General features: G+C 37.7%; 1 pseudogene; it reads right to left on the bottom strand.

The window, feature by feature from the left end:
• Nucleotides 1-3,765: 3,765 nt before the first annotated feature.
• On the bottom strand, nt 3,766-10,466 carry LOC103018649 (elongation factor 1-alpha 1-like; annotated as a pseudogene).
• Between the last annotated feature and the right edge of the window lie 3,094 nt (nt 10,467-13,560).

Here is a 13,560-nt window from a genome sequence, read left to right on the forward strand (position 1 = left end):
GGCATAAAGACAGACAAATAGACCGATAGGAAAGAACAGAGTCCAGAAATAGACCCAGACATATATGGTCAATTATTTTTTTGCAAAGGTACCAAGGCAAGGGGGAAAGTCTTTTCAATAAATTTATTGAAAAAGTCTTTTCAATAAATGGATAAACATTTCAACAAACTTAAACTTCAACCCCTACCTCATAACACACTCAAATATTAATATAAGATGAGTCAAATATCTAAATGTGTATGCTGAGAGCACAGGTGGAGTAAAGGGAGATTGGCCACAGCCAGGGAAATTGATCAAATAAGGAAGTAAATGAAAGAAAATCGGAGTCTGAATTTTCGCTGCTGGAGGAGGAATATACCAATATGGAAAGGGAGAAAACTCGAATGAACCATATGGTGTGTTGGATTAGAACTGGTGACAATGGTGTGAACTAATGGTCTTCAGTATAGAGAGATGAATATAGAAATTAATACAGAGGTAAAGTAGAGGATAATGTGTGTGTGGAATAAATATATTTCATTCACTAGATCTTTTCACTGCTGAGAGGGGCTCCCACTGCCAAATCTGGGACCATTAAATGTCAAAATAAATAATGATAGCAATGGGTCCTAGCCCAGTGGGTAAAATAGAAATGCAAGAGTCTATAGACACTGAATAAATTGATGAATAAACTAAAAGTTTAATGAGAAATGGGATGTTTCCATAGTGTCTAAAAACCTCTCAAGGAAACACTTTTTAATTGCAATGGGAAAACAAGTAACTTTAGAGTGGAGAAACTTTGCAGACACCACCTTCATCCTGTGATCAAAGTTAACATCATCAATAACAGGAAAACTGAAATCCTGTGCCACGTAATAGGATGCAAAGAGAAGAACACAGCTTCATTTCTGTGATATTCTTGTCAAAGACGCAAGAATTTAATCATGAAGAAACAACAGACAAACCCAAATTGAGAGACATTCTACAAAATAACTGGCTTGTAGTCATCAGAAGTGTCAAAATCATGAAAATCAAGGAAAGATTGAGGAATTGTTCCAGATTGAAGGAGACTAAATATACATATCTAAATGCAATGAGTAATTCTGAACTAGAGTCTTCTCCTCAAATGGATATTCCTAGGGAAACTGGTGAAACTTGAATGAGGTCTGAGGATATTGATGCTGATTTCCTGATTTTGATGGCTATACTGTAGTTAGGCAGGAGAATATCCTTACGGGAAGAAAACATATATTAAACATACATATATAGGGTGATGGGACATTGTGCAGGCAACTTATTCTCAAATGATTCAGGAAAAGTCTTTTATATAATACTTATTTTTTTGTAAGTTTGAGATTATTTCAAGGAAAATATTGTAAGGGGAAAAAGTCTAGTGGAGAGGTGCTATAGAATCACACCACCTTCCTGTGTATGTTCGGCATATACATATGTGCCACCCTACAGCCTCCCCCAGCCAGCTACGACATGGTTGCAGGACCAGCCATATGAGGAATCAATCCCCCATTTTCTGGAACTGGAAAGACATCGAATGGTGCTTGTTCTTTAGGCCTTCAGAATATGTATGAGTATTTCTGAAATTCCTTTTTTTGGAACGTAGACTGGGTCACCTCTGAATGAGCTATAACTCTTTTAGAAGGCAGAATGAGTCTCTCTCCACCCCCTTAAGAAGGTGCAGGGGTGAGGCTGAGGAGGATGAAGAGATCTAGTTCCTGGTAAAAATAGAATACTCCCAGCTGGTTATAGGCGAAGGCAGCTGTGTTGATTATTCTTCATTTGCACCTTCCTCCTTTCCCCCAAATCCATTCTCGTTCCCTTTCTTTACTTTGTACTCCAGGAGGGCACAGCCTGATCTCTTGCCATCTAGTTTCTACTTGGGTTCTGCCAATGAGAGGTGGGCAGGATGGGAGAGTGGGAGGAGAAATGGGCCATGGTGTTTCCTCTTCTGCCCACTCTCTGCATTGGCGCTGCTGCTGTGGTGGTGGCGGCATCTCTCCATGATTCCACCAACTGCTGGAAACCCTCCTCTGTGCTTCTAGCTCTTGCCGGGTTCTGGAAGGGTTCACCCCCTTCTCTCCCCTTGTCCTTTCAGGCCTTGGGGAGGTGACGGCTTTCCCAGCAATAAAGAACTAGTTTCCTGCAATGAAAGACAAAACCTAAGCAATATATGATGGACTTAATAAAGAAGCTAAATATTCTGCACAAGTGGCTACCTTTCCTTCCAAAAGTAGCTTCAAGTTAAGTAATTTTAAGAACTGATTCACTTTCCTTTATGTTAAGTTGTATGGGGAAACTGTGTACAGGGAAGGGACCGTGGAGTAGATGGTATGATTGTTCAGTATCTTCATTGCCTCTCCCTGAGGAGTATGAGCCCCTGCCCTATGACATGTGACTGTCTCTGGACGATGAAATGGGAGCAGAAGGGATAGTGCCTCTAACTTATCTTGTGAGTCTCTCATTTTTCTTCTTCCTTTGCCGTAAGACCAGAATTGTCCTGAGAGATGAGTTTGTTACCGAGTCCAAGCTCATACTACTTATCGTATGATAGGCCAATAAATTAAGAGACAAGTTGTTGGGGCAAGGAACAGTGACTATTCAGAAAGCCAGTGGACCAAGATGGTGGATTTGTGTGCCCAAGAACCATCTTGCCCGAATTAGCGGAAGGAGTAAAGTCAAACATTTCCTGGTTCCAGTCAGCCTCCAGAGGGAACGTATTAATTTCTTCCTCCCTGCAGTCATTCACAGGTGAGACTGTTCAGGATGTTTCCTGTGAGCTAAACAGAAGTATTTTAGCTTAACGCTCATTACCTGGGAGGCAAGGTTCCCAGAGATGGGCCGTTATGTATCGTTTAAGCTTATAGGCAATATCCCTTTAGTGATCAACTTGTAATAGAATACAAAGATTCTTCCCTATTACAATTCCCCACTGTCAATATCCATTCCACAATCTTGTGGGAAAAGGGACAATGACTGTTCTGGCTACTTCCGGAGGTGATGAATATTCCTTAGAATCTTTGGTCAGTCCTTTTATATCTACCACTATTTGAACCTGATGAAACCCCTTAACACTTTGTTGTTTAATTTGTACTTGAACTTGGGATTTTGGTTCCAGTTCCCAAGACATATACTCAATTCCTGTGTTAGTTATTTGAACAAAAGTAAACAAATTGGTTGACCCTTCTCCAGCTACAATGAAACTACCATCTACTTCAGTTGGATGGGCAGACCTGCTGGAGGCAAACACATGAACAGAGGTTGGTATAGTGTCCAAAGTTTTAACATAATTGGCAACTGCTAGGTCTTTTAAAGTATTTATAGATTCTCTCGCCTGGGCAGACACCTGGAGTGGCCTACTATACAATACTTCAAAGGGGTTTAATTTAAGCCTGCTTCTGGGAGCCACTGATCTGTAGCAGGGCAACTGGCAAGGCCTTATCCCAAGTTAAATTAGTATTCCTTTTCTTGGTTTTTCCTGTTGATTGCAGTCTCCAGGATGAATGTAGTTCCAATGCCTTAATCCAAATCAGGGGATAATTTCCTGGAGGGTTTAACTAATTAGAAGCTACTGATTTTAAAAACTAATAACGTAGAACTGCCACATACAAAACAAATGGTTCACAAAACATTCTCCTTTCCTTCTGAAGGTTTTACGACGCATTGTTATCATTAACCAGTCTTACTATAACTTAAATGGCCAATTGAGACAAATGGTTCTGACACCATTCTTCCACTGATTAAGACTGGGGTGGCAGGTATTGGGGATAACATTCATTTAGCCTTCTGAGCTTTCTGGGAAGACTTGGTGACCTTGCCAGTTCCTGCTGCCCTTCTGGTCCACTGCTTTGATGACACCCACAGCAACCATCTGTCATGTCATGAACAGCAAAATGGCCCAGAGGAGGATAGTCAGAGAAGCTCTTAACACACATGGGCTTACCAGGAACCATATCAACGATGACAGCATCACCAGATTTTGGGAATATGAAGCCATCTTCCAGCTTTTTCCCGGAATGATGATCAATCTTCTCCTTCATCCCAGCAGACTTGCAAGCAATGTGAGCTGTGTGACAATCCAGCACAAGTGCATATCCAGTATTGACTTGGCCTGGATGGTTCAAGGTAATCCCTTGAGCTGCGAAGCCAGCTGCTTCCATTGGCGGGTCATTTTTGCTGTCACCAGCTGCATTGCCACGATGAACATTTTTGACAGACACGTTCTTGACATTGAAGCCCACATTGTTCCCAGGAAGGGCTTTACTCAAAGCTTCATAGTGCATTTCAACAGACTTTACTTCAGTTGTAATGTTGACTGGAGCAAAGGTGACCACCATGCCAGATTTGAGAACAGTCTCCACTGGACCCTCATGGACAGTACCAATACCCCCAATTTTGTATATGTCCTGGAGGGACAGATGCAAGGAATACACTGGCTGGTATCTTGACAAGTCAGTCTATGGGAGAAGTGATCCTCTTGCCTCAAAGGATATTGCTTTAGATTAGGTGTCCTGACACCCCTTCTTAATGGGATTAGTATTGGCCATGTGTTATCGGCCTTCGCTGGGGTGCTGTGAGCACACACTTCTGGTCTTAACTTTTTGTAGATTTCAAGGGGTGGGGTGTGGGGGGAAGCTCTGTCTCCTTTCCTGGGGTTTTTATTTTTTGCCAAATTTCTTGAGTCCTGTTCAAACTTTTGCTTTGGTTCCCCTTTTCAAAGGCCTGCCAAGATGCACTAATAAGTATTGCTCTAATTCCAGCATTCCTCCCTCACTGGGATCTCAGTTTGGTTCGTCTGTGTGTACTGCCAAGTGGGCTTCAGGTGTAGAGGATTATCCCTATAAAGGAGGGTGGTGATCTTTCCAATTAAAATATAAACCCAGCTGGCTTGTTATTTGCATTTAGCCCCCTATGTGAGATAACAGCAATTGAAATTGTCCTGCCCTGGGAGTGGCTCCTGGCCCAAACTGAGTGCCCTTTTGGTTCTTAGATGGTGATACCAGACCAAGTCCCTGTGGCCCAGAAACTAACAGGATTTTCTAACTGATCCCTAGAAGGAGGAAAATTTCTGAGCCCCAGGGTCAGGAATTGGGGCTGGAAAATAATGGAAGGTGGAAAAGAATGGAAGGTGGAGGAAGGGGTGGATATATTGGCATAATAGCTAGAGCAGCTGGGACACCTAGCTCAGCTGGAAGGAGTTAAGGTTTGAAGCAACATATCTTCACTCTCATTCCTTTCCTTGTTTTCCCTGATGTAAGAGCACAAGTGCTTGCACATAAAGGATTTCATCATTCTTCTCTGCTTCTTCACAAAATAGCTATAGAGTAATTCAAAAGCCACTATAAAGCTATAAACAGCAATTGATCATCCCTAACCGTTTTGCTTCAGCATCAACCAACTGGGATTACAATGCAATTGAAAAGAAACTTGGTTGCTGCTGTGACAAACAACTTAAGATAATTACTAAAATTATGACTGATATCATCTACCAGGATACACCAGAATTTTAGGAGTTACACCAGAATTTTAGGAGTTCCATATAATGTCCAGAATATGTACATTAATACTGTTTACCCATATGATACAGTCCAAAAAGTTTTATCACAACTTATTTGACAATGCTTCCCAAGTAATTCAACATACTGAATAAGCCCAATTAGTTGAGTATTCCTCTCTCTGAGATGGAGAGAAAACAAATAGTTTGAGTGTTCCAGGGATCCTTGGAAAACTTCAAAGTTAGCTAGAGGTCAAATGAACCTCACCCAGAATTTGATTTGGGGGAAGCTTATCAAAATATCAAAAAGTTTTAACCAGTGATAATAAGATCTCAAAGGCAAATACAGATCGCTTAAACAAAGAAACTCACAATTACTAAAAGCAGTTAAATATTTTAAGAAAACTTTGTCCTCTTAGAAAACCGATTCAGGTTTTGTACCACTTTACATTTAACATTCATTTTCTTAATTAAGTTCAATTCTTATCTTAGCCAATACTTACCATGTCACCTTTTTCCCTTTAACAAAAGGGATTTTCATTCCTCATACCTTCTGTGCTGAAAACACACATCCTACGTCTTTGCATGCTGAAATGTTTCCCTTAATGATTCTTAACATTAAAACCTTAATCTCTGGTGAAAACCAAGAAGCAAGTAATTGTAAACTGTCATACCAGCATTTCCTGATTGACAAACTTATGCTTTAGTCTTCCTCTCCTAAGAAGGCAAAGGTAGGTAAACTTAGACCTGGCCAGCAATTAATATTCTATCCTATTTGAAATGACCCAGATAGTCAACAAATTCTCTTCATTTAACTTAGTTTCAAGTTACGAAAACCTGGAAACACTGTGTTACGTAGACATTCTCAAAGCATAATTATTCCTACAGAGTTTACCTAAAACTCTTACCTCATTTACCTCTGTTTTATTTACTTAAAAGCTTTGTCGTATTGTTATTTTTCTTGCTGACAAGAAGAAAACATTATTCCTGTGTAACAGGAATAAGGTCTTATTTGATTTCCAGTAAACCTAGGGACAATAAAAGTACTACAATTAATGCTGATGATTCTAAAGACATGTCTGTATTAATCAAAGCAACAAGATTAAGTTAACTTTATTACCAGATATTAATTCAATACTGAATATTTCCTAGATCACATGAACCTGAAATTCATTCTGGCCAGTTTCTTTTATATTTGAGTATTTATATAAGCACTTAATTTCCTTTAAGCCAATTAAATAGTTATTTTACAAGTTAGTTTCGGCAATGCCACACATCTATAACAAGTACAAACACACAAACAAACAGAGACCTCATAGTTCTCATTCCAAAATTTCAGTCATGAATCAGGTACAGCAATATAAAACCCAACAGTTACAAAAGAGGTTGGATTTGAGTTGCATTTCTGGCAGATGGGACAAATCAAGGTCACCTGTCTAGATGACTAAACCCTTTTTACTAATATTTATGGAAAAGACACTTCTATTTGTAGCTTTTGGTGATTTTAGGAACCAAGTGGAAACTTTCTCTCCTTCCTGGGAATATCCCACTCTTGGAGAAGAACAGACAGCTTTTTTTTTCCAGTTCCTTTCCTCCATTTGACATCAGTAAAAGTTTTAAATATCACAGAACTGATTTGGCTGTAAATGGAGAAACAGTACCAAACAAAATGAAACAAAAAACCCAAAGGACAAACAGAAAATTCTAAATAAACTCTCAAGTTGGGTGTTGGGGGTTTTACATATACCAGTGACACAGGAGACAATAAATAATGTAATTAACACAGCAAGGGTAGCAGTACATGGTGCACGGGGTTCCGAGATAACCCTGCTAAACCCCTTCTAGAGATATCCTAACAGGTACTGTGACCACATGTTGTTACAATAAAATATCATCTTCCTCTCACCCATGGGTTCATAGCTGTAATCAGATCACTTATCCAAAATGCGCCTCAGAGGGCTTTAGGGATAGCTGAAATAGTCCCCATTTTCAGAGACAAATTCAAGACAAAACACAAACTTCACACACAAATGTTAGCATCCAAAGAAACAAATAAACCAGTACACACATCGGGTAAAAGTCCAACAAATCTTTCCTCTCTGCAACAGGGTACCCCACTCAAATGCAAAACAAATTGGCTTATTCCAGAGAAAAAGCCCCAGATGGAGACGAATAAAGTTTCCAGCTGTACACACCGGAGCGACTTACCCTACTGTATAGAGCTGTCAGCTCCCAAATGCTGATTCCTTGCTCCTACTGCCAAGCGCTGGGGCAGCCAGTGCTGCTTTGGGGAATTTTGAAGGGAAGATCCTTAAGACAAGTGGTCCTGGCAGCTGCTAGGCCCTCATCTGAACATTTCCCAACCGGCGTGGCCAGCCACGAGCAGCAAGGCTCCTGACCGGCTGTGCCTAAACTTGTTATCAAGTCCAAGCTCAAACTGCTCGCTGCACGACAGGCCAATAAATCAAGAGAGGAGTCGTTGGGCCAAGAAATAATGACTTTATTCAGAAAGCCAGCAAGCTGAGAAGCTGGTAGACTCGTCCCCCAAAGAACCGTCTTGCCTGAGTTAGAACTCAGGCTTCATTTATACTAAAAGTGGAGGGAGTGAAGTCAAACATTTCCTTGTTCCGGTCAGCCTCCAGAGGGGAGGCGTTAATTTCTTCCTCCCTGCAGTCATTCACAGGTGGGACTGGTCAGGATGTTTCCTGTGAACTAAACAAAGGTATTTTAGCTTAATGCTTGTTACCTGGGAGGCAGGGTTCCCAGAGGTGAGCTCTTATGTATCATTTAAGCTTACAGGCAATATCCCTTTAGTGATTAACTTGTAATAGAATAAAAAGTTTCTTCCCTATTACAGGTTGATCTTCAGCTTGGGTCCCAGAAGGAGGAAGATGTGGAGCAAGGCTGAGCTGACCTGAGACGGCATGTTATATGAGCAAGAAATAACCCTTTGTTATTGTGAACCACTGAGATTTTATGTTGTTACCGTAGCATAGCTTGGCTTAAGTTGGTTGATACAAAAGACACTTCCCTTGTGTAATTTTAAAAAAGAGGATCTTTTTAAAGATCCTGCAATATATTCTGGCCCTTTCCCACAAGTGGCAAAGGCAGGTATATCTATATAAAGTTGACCCTTGAATAACATGGGGATAGGGGTCCAATCCCTGTGCAGTCAAATATCTGCATATAACTTTTAACTTCCTAAAAACTTAACTACTATTAGCCTACTGTTGACTGGAAGCCTTACCGATAACATAAACAGTCAACTAACACATATTTTGTATGTTGTATGTATTATATACTTTATTCTTACAACTACAATTCTTACAATACAGTAAACTAGAGAAAAGAAAATATTATTAAGAAAATCATAAGGAAGAGAAAATACATTTACAGTATTGTACTGTATATATTAATACCATAACTTTACATTGTATGTTTGCAAGATAAATCATCTGTCAGTACCTACACCAATATCATCTTATATGATACAAAACGCTGTAGATGTTATGTGTACATGTTACTAACACCAAACATCAAAAATGAAAAGACAATATGAAAAAGAAATTCATATTTATTTACAAGTATAATGAATCATGCTTTGATAATGAAGAAGCAGCAATATGATTGCTTTACTGTAGCTAGTGTAATGTTTACAAGTGCTTCATGGTAGCCTAACCTAAACACTAGTGAATGAATCATTAAAATGACATGTACACACTGCTATATTTAAAATGGATAACCAACAAGGACCTACTGTATAGCACAGGGAACTCTGCTCAGTGTTATGTGGCAGCCTGCATGGGAGGGGAGTTTGGGGGAGAATGGATACACGTATATGTATGACTGAGTCACTTTGCTGTGCACCTGAAATTATCACAACGTTGTTAATCTGCTATACTCCAATATAAAATAAAAAGTTAAAAAGATTAAAAGGAAAATATAAATTTAATGAGAAAACAAAAAAGAAATCACAATAGAGAAATGGTAAGTAAAAAAAAATGTTTATGGTATCCAATATTACAGTCAAATTCATAGTACAGTATTGGAAACATTGTTACATTTTTTAAAAACCCACACTTACCTGTGATGATAGGCTAGTAGGCAGTTTTTCCAATTATGAGAGAGGGAGAGGTATACTACATGGTAATGTAATTCTTTGAAAACAAAGAAAACTGAAACATTATTGATTTTATATTACTGTAAATATCACTCACCTTATGCCTATGTAAGGATGGGCTATCCACTTCAGTACAAGTCTTACACATGATGTTCTACACGATGAATACTTAAGCAATGATGATGATGATGACACAAAAACTTCTCATACATTTCTTGCCGTGCAGTTTTTAGATTTTCACACGAAGACACACACACAAACACAACAGACAAATCTATTAACAGTAGGGCATGATGATTATTTACTATGCATTAAGGGGAAGTGGATCATCATAAAGGTCTTCTCTTCATCGTCTTCACATTGAGTGGGCTGAGGAGGCAGAGGAAGAGGAGGGGGCAGAGGCAGAAGAGGTGGAGGAGGTGGAAGCGGAGGCTGGAGTGACAGGCACATTTGGTGTAACTTTATGGAAATACACTGTAATTTCTGTCTGACTTTTTTGTTTTTTCATTTCTCTAAAAATGTTTCTATATGGTATGCCAATCCTTTTAATTCTTCTGGTGTGAAGTCTGTTAGCTTTTGAATTTCTCCAAGATCTTAATCTTGAAAACCTTCACTCCCCAACTTTTTTTTTTTCCATATCCACAGTTTTTTCATGACATCCTTGATAGGATCTGTCGTAAATCCTGTGAAGTCACGCACAACATCTGGACACAGTCTTCTCCAGCAGGGATTTATTGTTTCAGGCTCCATGGCTTTCATGGCTTTTTCTATAACAACAATGGCATCTTGAATGGTGTAAACCTCCCAGACTTTCATGATGTTCTCCCTACTGGGGTTCTCTTCCATAGCATTGGCAATCATTTCCATAGAGCACTTCGATGCCTTGTGTTGAAATCATGAGGTTCTGGGTGACCAGGGGCATTGTCCAATATCCAAAGAACTTTCAAAGGCAGTCCCTTACTGGCAAGGTACTTCATGATTTCAGGGACAAAGCATCAAAGGAACCAATCCAGAAAAAGTGTTCTTATTGTCCAGCTCTTCTTGTACAGCCAAAAGACTGGCAGCTGGTGTTTATATTTTCCTGTCAAGGTTGGGGGGTTAGCAGCTTTATAGGTAAGGGCAGTCCTGATCATAAATCCCACTACACTTGCACAAAATAGTAGAGTTAACCTATCCCTTTCTGCTTTAAATCCTGATGCTTGTTTTTCTTCCTTCTAATAAATGTCCTTTGTGGAATTTTTTTTGCAGAACAGGGCAGTTCCATCTGCATTAAAAACCTGTTCAGGTAGATTTCTTTTCTCCTCAGTGATTTTCATAATGGCATCTGGGAACTCGTCTGCTGCCTCTTGGTCAGCAGAAGCTGCTTCTCCTCTTATCTTGATATTTTTTAAGCCACGCCTCTTTCTAAAGTTATAAACCATCCTTTGTTGGTATTAAATTCTCCAGCTTTAGATCCTTCACCTTCCTTTTGCTTTAAGTTATCACATAATGACTTCACTTTTCGTCGAATCACATTAGAGTCTACAGGTATTGCCTTTCTGATAGCAATCCTGCACACACACAAACGCTGCACTTTCAATACTAGATTAAAAGGTGTTTTGCAAAAAGTGCAAGGTTTTCGAGACTGCTGGAGTAGCTGCAGCAATGACTTCACGAATTTCCTTTTCTTTTTTTACAATGGTCCTTATGCTGGATTTATTATCTTGAAATGGTGGGCAACCGCAGCTGCAGACCTCGATCTATGGTACCTATCAAGCCATTTAACATTTTCTTGTAATGTCATGACTTTTCTCTGCTTCTTGGGACCACTTCCAGCATCACTTAGTGACACTTCGTATGGGTCCCGTGGTGTTATTCAAGGTCTATGGTATTGCACTAATCACGACGGAAAATACACAAGAACCTTGAGATCACTTTTTACCGTGACACGCAATTTCCTGGAGAGAGAAACTGCTCACATGCTGATTAGCTGATCAGCATCACACAGCAATGGTGGACACTCGCTCATCACAATAGCAACAGGAGGTGGCTATGAGATTATATACGTTAGTGCAGTATGTACCATAGTTAATTTTATGCCATTATGATTGAATACCGTATCTTCACACTTGTTTAAATTTCCCTCTACTGCGTATGGCACCCTGTATGGTTTGTGTTTGTGAGCATAAGTTTTGCATATACTTTATGCATTCATGATACACCTATCTTTTTCTTAATTTTTGCATATACTTTATGCATTCATGATACACCTATCTTTTTCTTAATTTTTGCATATACTTTATGCATTCATGATACACCTATCTTTTTCTTAAGTTTTGCATATACTTTATGCATTCATGATACACCTATCTTTTTCTTAATTTTTGCATATACTTTATGCATTCATGATACACCTATCTTTTTCTTAAGTTTTACATATACTTTATGCATTCATGATATACCTATCTTTTTCTTAATTTTTGCATATACTTTATGCATTCATGATATACCTATCTTTTTCTTAATTTTTGCATATACTTTATGCATTCATGATATACCTATCTTTTTCTTAAGTTTTGCATATACTTTATGCATTCATGATATACCTATCTTTTTCTTAAGTTTTGCATATACTTTATGCATTCATGATATACCTATCTTTTTCTTAAGTTTTACATATACTTTATGCATTCATGATACACCTATCTTTTTCTTAAGTTTTACACATACTTTATGCATTCATGATACACCTATCTTTTTCTTAAGTTTTACACATACTTTATGCATTCATGATACACCTATCTTTTTCTTAATTTTTACATATACTTTATGCATTCATGATATACCTATCTTTTTCTTAATTTTTGCATATACTTTATGCATTCATGATACACCTATCTTTTTCTTAATTTTTGCATATACTTTATGCATTCATGATACACCTATCTTTTTCTTAAGTTTTGCATATACTTTATGCATTCATGATACACCTATCTTTTTCTTAATTTTTGCATATACTTTATGCATTCATGATACACCTATCTTTTTCTTAAGTTTTACATATACTTTATGCATTCATGATACACCTATCTTTTTCTTAATTTTTGCATATACTTTATGCATTCATGATATACCTATCTTTTTCTTAATTTTTGCATATACTTTATGCATTCATGATATACCTATCTTTTTCTTAAGTTTTGCATATACTTTATGCATTCATGATATACCTATCTTTTTCTTAAGTTTTACATATACTTTATGCATTCATGATACACCTATCTTTTTCTTAAGTTTTACACATACTTTATGCATTCATGATACACCTATCTTTTTCTTAAGTTTTACACATACTTTATGCATTCATGATACACCTATCTTTTTCTTAAGTTTTACACATACTTTATGCATTCATGATACACCTATCTTTTTCTTAAGTTTTACACATACTTTATGCATTCATGATACACCTATCTTTTTCTTAAGTTTTACATATACTTTATGCATTCATGATACACCTATCTTTTTCTTAATTTTTACATATACTTTATGCATTCATGATACACCTATCTTTTTCTTAATTTTTACATATACTTTATGCATTCATGATACACCTATCTTTTTCTTAAGTTTTACATATACTTTATGCATTCATGATACACCTATCTTTTTCTTAAGTTTTACATATACTTTATGCATTCATGATACACCTATCTTTTTCTTAATTTTTACATATACTTTATGCATTCATGATACACCTATCTTTTTCTTAAGTTTTGCATATACTTTATGCATTCATGATACACCTATCTTTTTCTTAAGTTTTACATATACTTTATGCATTCATGATACACCTATCTTTTTCTTAATTTTTACATATACTTTATGCATTCATGATACACCTATCTTTTTCTTAATTTTTACATATACTTTATGCATTCATGATACACCTATCTTTTTCTTAAGTTTTACATAT

Source organism: Balaenoptera acutorostrata, chromosome 1 (assembly GCF_949987535.1).
Source record: "Balaenoptera acutorostrata chromosome 1, mBalAcu1.1, whole genome shotgun sequence".
Classification (NCBI taxonomy): Eukaryota; Metazoa; Chordata; class Mammalia; order Artiodactyla; family Balaenopteridae; genus Balaenoptera; species Balaenoptera acutorostrata.